Source organism: Anomaloglossus baeobatrachus, chromosome 6 (genome assembly GCF_048569485.1).
Source record: "Anomaloglossus baeobatrachus isolate aAnoBae1 chromosome 6, aAnoBae1.hap1, whole genome shotgun sequence".
Classification (NCBI taxonomy): Eukaryota; Metazoa; Chordata; class Amphibia; order Anura; family Aromobatidae; genus Anomaloglossus; species Anomaloglossus baeobatrachus.
The window spans coordinates 563,080,417-563,091,519 of NC_134358.1; positions in this window are offsets into that span (position 1 = coordinate 563,080,417).

Consider the following 11,103-nt stretch of genomic DNA (forward strand, 5'->3'; position numbering starts at 1 on the left):
GTATGACCTGGGCATCTCCTGTATATAATTATATATGTACAGCCGGTATAACCTGGGCATCTCCTGTATATAATTATATATGTACAGCTGGTATAACCTGGACATCTCCTGTATATAATTATATATGTACAGCCGGTATAACCTGGGTATCTCCTGTATATAATTATATATGTACAGCCGGTATAACCTGGGCATCTCCTGTATATAATTATATATGTACAGCTGGTATAACCTGGACATCTCCTGTATATAATTATATATGTACAGCCGGTATAACCTGGGCATCTCCTGTATATAATTATATATGTACAGCCGGTATAACCTGGGCATCTCCTGTATATAATTATATATGTACAGCCGGTATAACCTGGGTATCTCCTGCATATAATTATATATGTACAGCCGGTATAACCTGGGCATCTCCTGTATATAATTATATATGTACAGCTGGTATAACCTGGACATCTCCTGTATATAATTATATATGTACAGCCGGTATAACCTGGGCATCTCCTGTATATAATTATATATGTACAGCCGGTATAACCTGGGCATCTCCTGTATATAATTATATATGTACAGCCGGTATAACCTGGGCCTCTCCTGTATATAATTATATATGTACAGCCGGTATAACCTGGGCATCTCCTGTATATAATTATATATGCACAGCCGGTATAACCTGGGCATCTCCTGTATATAATTATATATGTACAGCCGGTATAACCTGGGCATCTTCTGTATATAATTATATATGTACAGCCGGTATAACCTGGGCCTCTCCTGTATATAATTATATATGTACAGCCGGTATAACCTGGGCATCTCCTGTATATAATTATATATGTACAGCCGGTATAACCTGGGCATCTCCTGTATATAAATATATATGTACAGCCGGCATAACCTGGGCATCTCCTGTATATAATTATATATGTACAGCCGATATAACCTGGGCATCTCCTATATATAATTATATATGTACAGCTGGTATAACCTGGGCATCTCCTGTATATATAATTATATATGTACAGCCGGTATAACCTGTGCATCTCCTGTATATAATTATATATGTACAGCTGGTATAACCTGTGCATCTCCTGTATATATAATTATATATGTACAGCCGGTATGACCTGGGCATCTCCTGTATATAATTATATATGTACAGCCGGTATAACCTGGGCATCTCCTGTATATAATTATATATGTACAGCTGGTATAACCTGGACATCTCCTGTATATAATTATATATGTACAGCCGGTATAACCTGGGTATCTCCTGTATATAATTATATATGTACAGCCGGTATAACCTGGGCATCTCCTGTATATAATTATATATGTACAGCTGGTATAACCTGGACATCTCCTGTATATAATTATATATGTACAGCCGGTATAACCTGGGCATCTCCTGTATATAATTATATATGTACAGCCGGTATAACCTGGGCATCTCCTGTATATAATTATATATGTACAGCCGGTATAACCTGGGTATCTCCTGCATATAATTATATATGTACAGCCGGTATAACCTGGGTATCTCCTGTATATAATTATATATGTACAGCTGGTATAACCTGGACATCTCCTGTATATAATTATATATGTACAGCCGGTATAACCTGGGCATCTCCTGTATATAATTATATATGTACAGCCGGTATAACCTGGGCATCTCCTGTATATAATTATATATGTACAGCCGGTATAACCTGGGCCTCTCCTGTATATAATTATATATGTACAGCCGGTATAACCTGGGCATCTCCTGTATATAATTATATATGCACAGCCGGTATAACCTGGGCATCTCCTGTATATAATTATATATGTACAGCCGGTATAACCTGGGCATCTTCTGTATATAATTATATATGTACAGCCGGTATAACCTGGGCCTCTCCTGTATATAATTATATATGTACAGCCGGTATAACCTGGGCATCTCCTGTATATAATTATATATGTACAGCCGGTATAACCTGGGCATCTCCTGTATATAAATATATATGTACAGCCGGCATAACCTGGGCATCTCCTGTATATAATTATATATGTACAGCCGATATAACCTGGGCATCTCCTATATATAATTATATATGTACAGCTGGTATAACCTGGGCATCTCCTGTATATATAATTATATATGTACAGCCGGTATAACCTGGGCATCTCCTGTATATAATTATATATGTACAGCTTGTATAACCTGGGCATCTCCTATATATAATTATATATGTACAGCCGGTATAACCTGGATATCTCCTGTATATAATTATATATGTACAGCCGATATAACCTGGGCATCTCCTATATATAATTATATATGTACAGCTGGTATAACCTGGGCATCTCCTGTATATGTAATTATATATGTACAGCCGGTATAACCTGGGCATCTCCTATATATAATTATATATGTACAGCTGGTATAACCTGGGTATCTCCTGTATATATAATTATATATGTACAGCCGGTATAACCTGGGTATCTCCTGTATATAATTATATATGTACAGCCGGTATAACCTGGGCATCTCCTATATATAATTATATATGTACAGCCGGTATAACCTGGGCATCTCCTATATATAATTATATATGTACAGCCGGTATAACCTGGGCATCTCCTATATATAATTATATATGTACAGCCGGTATAACCTGGGCATCTCCTATATATAATTATATATGTACAGCCGGTATAACCTGGGCATCTCCTATATATAATTATATATGTACAGCCGGTATTACCTGGGCATCTCCTATATATAATTATATATGTACAGCCGGTATAACCTGGGTATCTCCTGTATATAATTATATATGTACAGCCGGTATAACCTGAGCATCTCCTATATATAATTATATATGTACAGCCGGTATAACCTGGGCATCTCCTATATATAATTATATATGTACAGCCGGTATAACCTGGGCATCTCCTGTATATAATTATATATGTACAGCCGGTATAACCTGGGCATCTCCTATATATAATTATATATGTACAGCCGGTATAACCCGGGCATCTCCTGTATATAATTATATATGTACAGCCGGTATAACCTGGGCATCTCCTATATATAATTATATATGTACAGCCGGTATAACCTGGGCATCTCCTATATATATAATTATATATGTACAGCCGGTAAAACCTGGGCATCTCCTATATATAATTATATATGTACAGCCGGTATAACCTGGGCATCTCCTATATATAATTATATATGTACAGCCGGTATAACCTGGGCATCTCCTGTATATAATTATATATGTACAGCTGGTATAACCTGGGTATCTCCTGTATATAATTATATATGTACAGCTGATACATAATTATATACAGGAGATGCCCAGGTTATACCGGCTGTACATATATAATTATATACAGGAGATGCCCGGGTTATACCAGCTGTACATATATAATTATATACAGGAGATGTCCAGGTTATACCGGCTGTACATATATAATTATATACAGGAGATACCCGGGTTATACCGACTGTACATATATAATTATATACAGGAGATGTCCAGGTTATATCAGCTGTACATATATAATTATATACAGGAGATGCCCGGGTTAGACCGGCTGTACATATATAATTATATACAGGAGATGCCCAGGTTATACCGGCTGTACATATATAATTATATACAGGAGATGCCCGGGTTATACTGGCTGTACATATATAATTATATACAGGAGATGCCCAGGTTATACCAGCTGTACATATATAATTATATACAGGAGATACCCAGGTTATACCGGCTGTACATATATAATTATATACAGGAGATGACCAGGTTATACCAGCTGTACATATAACCTGGGCATCTCCTGTATATAATTATACATGTACAGCTGGTATAACCTGGGCATCTCCTGTATATAATTATATATATACAGCTGGTATAACCTGGGCATCTCCTGTATCTAATTATATATGTACAGCTGGTATAACCTGGGCATCTCCTGTATATAATTATATATGTACAGCTGGTTTAACCTGGGCATCTCCTGTATATAATTATATATGTACAGACGGTATAACCTGGGCATCTCCTGTATATAATTATATATGTACAGCTGGTATAACCTGGGCATCTACTGTATATAATTATATATGTATAGCTGGTATAACCTGGGCATCTCCTATATATAATGATATATGTACAGCTGATATAACCTGGGTATCTCCTGTATATAATTATATATGTACAGCCGATATAACCTGGGTATCTCCTGTATATAATTATATATGTACAGCTGGTATAACCTGGGCATCTCCTGTATATAATTATATATGTACAGCCGGTATAACCTGGGTATCTCCTGTATATAATTATATATGTACAGCTGGTATAACCTGGGCATCTCCTGTATATAATTATATATGTACAGCCGGTATAACCTGGGGATCTCCTGTATATAATTATATATGTACAGCCGGTATAACCTGGGCATCTCCTGTATATAATTATATATGTACAGCCGGTATAACCTGGGGATCTCCTGTATATAATTATATATGTACAGCCGGTATAACCTGGGCATCTCCTGTATATAATTATATATGTACAGCCGGTATAACCTGGGCATCTCCTGTATATAATTATATATGTACAGACGGTATAACCTGGGCATCTCCTGTATATAATTATATATGTACAGCTGGTATAACCTGGGCATCTACTGTATATAATTATATATGTATAGCTGGTATAACCTGGGCATCTCCTATATATAATGATATATGTACAGCTGGTATAACCTGGGTATCTCCTGTATATAATTATATATGTACAGCCGGTATATCCTGGGCATCTCCTGTATATAGTTATATATGTACAGCCGGTATAACCTGGGCATCTCCTTTATATAATTATATATATACAGTTGGTATAACCTGGGCATCTCCTGTATATAATTATATATGTACAGCTGGTATAACCTGGGCATCTCCTGTATATAATTATATATGTACAGCTGGTATAACCTGGGCATCTCCTGTATATAATTATATATGTACAGACGGTATAACCTGGGCATCTCCTGTACATAATTATATATGTACAGCTGGTATAACCTGGGCATCTCCTGTATATAATTATATATGTATAGCTGGTATAACCTGGGCATCTCCTATATATAATGATATATGTACAGCTGATATAACCTGGGTATCTCCTGTATATAATTATATATGTACAGCCGATATAACCTGGGTATCTCCTGTATATAATTATATATGTACAGCTGGTATAACCTGGGCATCTCCTGTATATAATTATATATGTACAGCCGGTATAACCTGGGTATCTCCTGTATATAATTATATATGTACAGCTGGTATAACCTGGGCATCTCCTGTATATAATTATATATGTACAGCCGGTATAACCTGGGGATCTCCTGTATATAATTATATATGTACAGCTGGTATAACCTGGGCATCTCCTGTATATAATTATATATGTACAGCTGGTATAACCTGGGTATCTCCTGTATATAATTATATATGTACAGCCGGTATATCCTGGGCATCTCCTGTATATAATTATATATGTACAGCCGGTATAACCTGGGCATCTCCTGTATATAATTATATATGTACAGCTGGTATAACCTGGGCATCTCCTGTATACAGTTATACATGTACAGCTGGTATAACCTGGGTATCTCCTGTATATAATTATATATGTACAGCTGGTATAACCTGGGCATCTCCTTTATATAATTATATATGTACAGCCGGTATAACCTGGGCATCTCCTGTATATAATTATATATGTACAGCTGGTATAACCTGGGCATCTCCTGTATATAATTATATATGTACAGCCGGTATAACCTGGGCATCTCCTGTATATAGTTATATATGTACAGCTGGTATAACCTGGGTATCTCCTGTATATAATTATATATGTACAGCTGGTATAACCTGGGCATCTCCTGTATATAATTATATATGTACAGCCGGTATAACCTGGGCATCTCCTGTATATAATTATATATGTACAGCTGGTATAACCTGGGTATCTCCTGTATATAATTATATATGTACAGCCGGTATAACCTGGGTATCTCCTGTATATAATTATATATGTACAGCCGGTATAACCTGGGCATCTCCTATATATAATTATATATGTACAGCTGGTATAACCTGGGTATCGCCTATATATATTTATATATGTACAGCTGGTATAACCTGGACATCTCCTGTATATAATTATATATGTACAGCTGGTATAACCTGGGCATCTTCTGTGTATAATTATATATGTACAGCTGGTATAACCTGGGTATCTCCTGTATATAATTATATATGTACAGCTGGTATAACCTGGGTATCGCCTATATATAATTATATATGTACAGCTGGTATAACCTGGGCATCTCCTGTATATAATTATATATGTACAGCCGGTATAACCTGGGCATCTCCTATATATAATTATATATGTACAGCTGGTATAACCTGGGTATCGCCTATATATAATTATATATGTACAGCCGGTATATCCTGGGTATCTCCTGTATATAATTATATATGTACAGCCGGTATAACCTGGTATCTCCTGTATATAATTATATATGTACAGCCGGTATAACCCGGGCATCTCCTGTATATAATTATATATGTACTGCTGGTATAACCTGGACATCTCCTGTATATAATTATATATGTACAGCTGGTATAACCTGGGTATCTCCTGTATATAATTATATATGTACAGCCGCTATAACCTGGGCATCTCCTGTATATAATTATATATGTATAGCCGGTATAACCTGGACATCTCCTGTATATAATTATATATGAACAGCCGGTATAACCTGGGCATCTCCTGTATATAATTATATATGTATAGCCGGTATAACCTGGGCATCTCCTGTATATAATTATATATGTACAGCCGGTATAACCTGGACATCTCCTGTATATAATTATATATGTACAGCTGGTATAACCTGGGCATCTCCTGTATATAATTATATATGTACAGCCGGTATAACCTGGGCATCTCCTGTATATAATTATATATGTACAGCCAGTATAACCTGGGCATCTCCTGTATATAATTATATATGTACAGCTGGTATAACCTGGGCATCTCCTGTACATAATTATATATGTACAGCCGGTATAACCTGGGCATCTCCTGTATATAATTATATATGTACAGCCGGTATAACCTGTGCATCTCCTGTATATAATTATATATGTACAGCCGGTATAACCTGGGCATCTCCTGTATATAATTATATATGTACAGCTGGTATAACCTGGGCTTCTCCTGTATATAATTATATATGTACAGCCGGTATAACCTGGGCATCTCCTGTATATAATTATATATGTACAGCTGGTATAACCTGGGCATCTCCTGTATATAATTATATATGTACAGCTGATATAAGGCTTAACCTCTTCTATGGAGGGATATGGATGACGCTGGTATAACCTGGGCATCTCCTCTACATAACTGTAATTAGGTGAAATGGTGAATAGATTAGTTTTTACAGTAAATTGGTAAATAATGGGCCATAAAGGTAATTAGCGACCCATAAGTAAAACAAAAAGTGAGATATGATATCAGAGCCGAGATGGGAATAATCAGACTAATGACAAAAGTATAATATTGGATCATGAATCGTTAAACCCTTGAACTGACGGTGACGATGCGGCGAGGCCGAGGATCTGTGCGGCACGTAATGTGGCGTGCAAAGCGGCTTGTCACCATCAATGCGCATAATGATGTATGTAAGGCGCAGAGATATGGAAAGGGGTGAATGATCTATAGGTTTGGAGGGAGCAGGCGAGGAAGAAGAGTGAACTGTGTGACCCGGGCATGCAGCCTATGGAAGATCAGTTATCACAGCGTATACCCGGTGTATACAGTATGTTGTGATGCTCCGTGTATATATGGTTTATTCTGTAAGTTTGCACTAGGAATGAAGCGTTGCACTCTGACACTTTCTTTGCGGAGCCCAGTGAGTGGGTCATGGACTGGCGGGTGGGCAGCAAGTGACCAGCTGTGGTCTGGGGATAGGAGATCTGTGCTGTGCAGGAGGTCCGACACTGACGTGTACATCCACAAAGGAAGAGGATTAAAACTCGAGTGCCACTTATTGCAAGTAACAATCCTAAACGTCAATATCACCCCATGCCAAATGAGTACCCTAAAGGCCAATATCAACACGTCTTGTCATATGACTTAGGATAAAAGCCAAACCAAAATCTCAATTTGTAGACACATGTTTTCTGCAATTGCCCCTCCTCAGTGCAAAACACCTGATTTGGTGATATGAGAGGCTTTTGACTTAATTCTAAGAGCAACTTTTCTCTTTGTGGATAGCGACATTTTGTATCTCTCACTGAAAACAATCAATAATTTTTCAACTGGCTAACACGGTACCAAAACCTTTTCTCTAGTAATGTAAGGAGACACACTGACAAGCAAAATGGTAACAATGTTTTGCACTTTTTCCTTTCAGGCTCCATATCTCACCAACCTCTACAGCTCTGAGTGTGAGACGACCTTCAGTTCATAGACAATCATCTTGGCTATCTTGTATAAAAATTTGACTTGCAGCTATTTAGCATATGATTAGTTATGCAGATAAAAGTCAATATTGACTCTTTAACAAGCATTGCCATTTGATTTAAGATAAATGGCATACTCTCCTCAGTTTAAAGCATAAGATCTGATAATTAACTTCCCAGAGGAGTATTACAGGGCTTATAAGTCTCCTTACACTGGCATGTCACACATCTCAATCTTAACAAGGAGGCACATTACCTCTTAGAACCCATTCATAAACCTCACATACGGCCAGATCAGCTCTCATGCTTTGCACTAATGAGAAGCAAAATCCTGAAACATGTGGCTTCAAACTGAGATTCTGATTTCCTAGATCATATAGCAAGGCTCACTAAGGGGTCAATATTGACTTTTACAATTGCAACTTCCAATTCGTGGTGCGAGAGTTCAAATTCTCTTTCTCTCTGAATAGGCAGTATGCTTACTTAATTTCCCAGAAGAGTATTGCATGGCTTATAAGCCTCCTCACACTGGAATGTCAGGCATGTTACACTCCACATAGAATAATGTTACTCCTTAGACCACAGTCAGAAGCTTCTCATACAGCCAAATCAGATCTCAGGCTTTGCACTGAGGAGGGGCAACAGAGCACAACATGTGTCTGCAAATTGAGATTCTAGTTTGGCTTTTATCCTAAGTCACATGACAAAGCTTGTTAGCACGTTGATATTGGCCTTTAGGATTGCTACATCCAATAGGTAGAGTTAGGATTCAAGTCCTCTTTCTATCTCAAGAAGCAATTTGCTTATTCAATTTCTCAGAGGAGTCTTACATGGTTTATGTCTCCTGTCGCCTTACACTGGCATGTAAGGATTGTCACTCTGCACAAGGAGAAATCTTACTTGATATATACCTTCTAATTTTGGAAGATAGGAGACACACTCCTCAGTGAGTCATGGAAAGTGACATACCCTAACCTCACCAAATCCTTTATGCCCACACCAATATGTTGCCCCTAGGGAAGCCCATTGCTGTTCTCACACAGGGTAATACAGCTTTCATGGCACCTACTGTGCCCCCCCCCCCCTACTTAGGATGATACCCCCACTGTCCCACACACAGTATGGTTTTCCCAAAACCCTCTACACGCAGTATGATGCCCCATAATACAGTATGATCGCCCTCTTCATACACAGTATCATGTCCTCTTCAGCTGCACACACAGTATATGTCCCCCACAGCTGCACACACAGTATCATGTCCTCTTCAGCTGCACACACAGTATATGTCTTCCACAGCTGCACACACAGTATATGTCCCCCACAGCTGCACACACAGTATATGTCCCCCACAGCTGCACACACAGTATATGTCCCCCACAGCTGCACACACAGTATATGTCCCCCATTGCTGCACACACAGTATATGTCCCCCACAGCTCCCTACACACAGTATATGTCCCCCACAGCTCCCTACACACAGTATATGTCCCCCACAGCTGCACACACAGTATATGTCCCCCACAGCTGCACACACAGTATATGTCCCCCTACAGCTCCCCACACACAATGGGATGCCCTCAGCATCTTCTTCCCAGTATGAGGCTCTCTATAGCCTCTCACACGTTATGATGTCCCTACAGCCACCCCACACAGTATAATAGTGCCTACAGGTCCTCACAATAGGAAGTCCCTACAGTCTTCTTCACAGTATATTGTTCCCTATAGCCTCCCACACATGGTATGATGTCACCACAGTTCCCCACACACAATATAATGATGCTGTCATGTCCCCACAAACAGTGTGATGCCCCCACAGTCCTCCCACAGTGGATTCCTCTGAAAGTTTGACCCCTTTGAGACCTACGGAGTATGATGCCTCCACTGTCCCATATACAGAATGATACCCCCCACAGCTCCCCACATACAATATGATGTCTCCTACACAAAGTATATTGTTATTAATAATAATAATAATAATAATAATAATATTTATTTATAGACCCCCATTGATTCCTGGTTTTGTAAATGAGAAGGGGTTACATACAAAATACAGATATAAATTACACTAAACAAACTAACAATGACAGGAGGGTACAGAGGGGAGCGGGCCGGCCCTCGGGGGGCTTACAATCTACCGAATGATGGGGAAGGAGACAATAGGTTGGGGGGGCATCTTCGGTTGTGGTGGGATGACAGCGGGGGCATTGCAGGCTGCAGCGTTCTTGAAGAGAGATAGGGTTCTTAGTTCCGTCTGAAGTCTCCAAATCTAGTGTCTAATCAGACGTGTTGGGGGGCAGAATTCTAGAGGATGGGGGACACTCAGGAGGAGGCTTGGAGGGGATTGGATGAGGGATGAATAAGTGTGGAGGAGAGAAGGAGATCACATGTAGGAGAATATCAGGGGATTAGTTTGGTGAGTTATGAAGGAGACAGATTATGGACGGCTTTGTAGGTCAGTGTTATATGTATATATTGACCTGCTGTATACTGTATTTGTATGTATATATTGACCTGCTATATACTGTATTTGTATG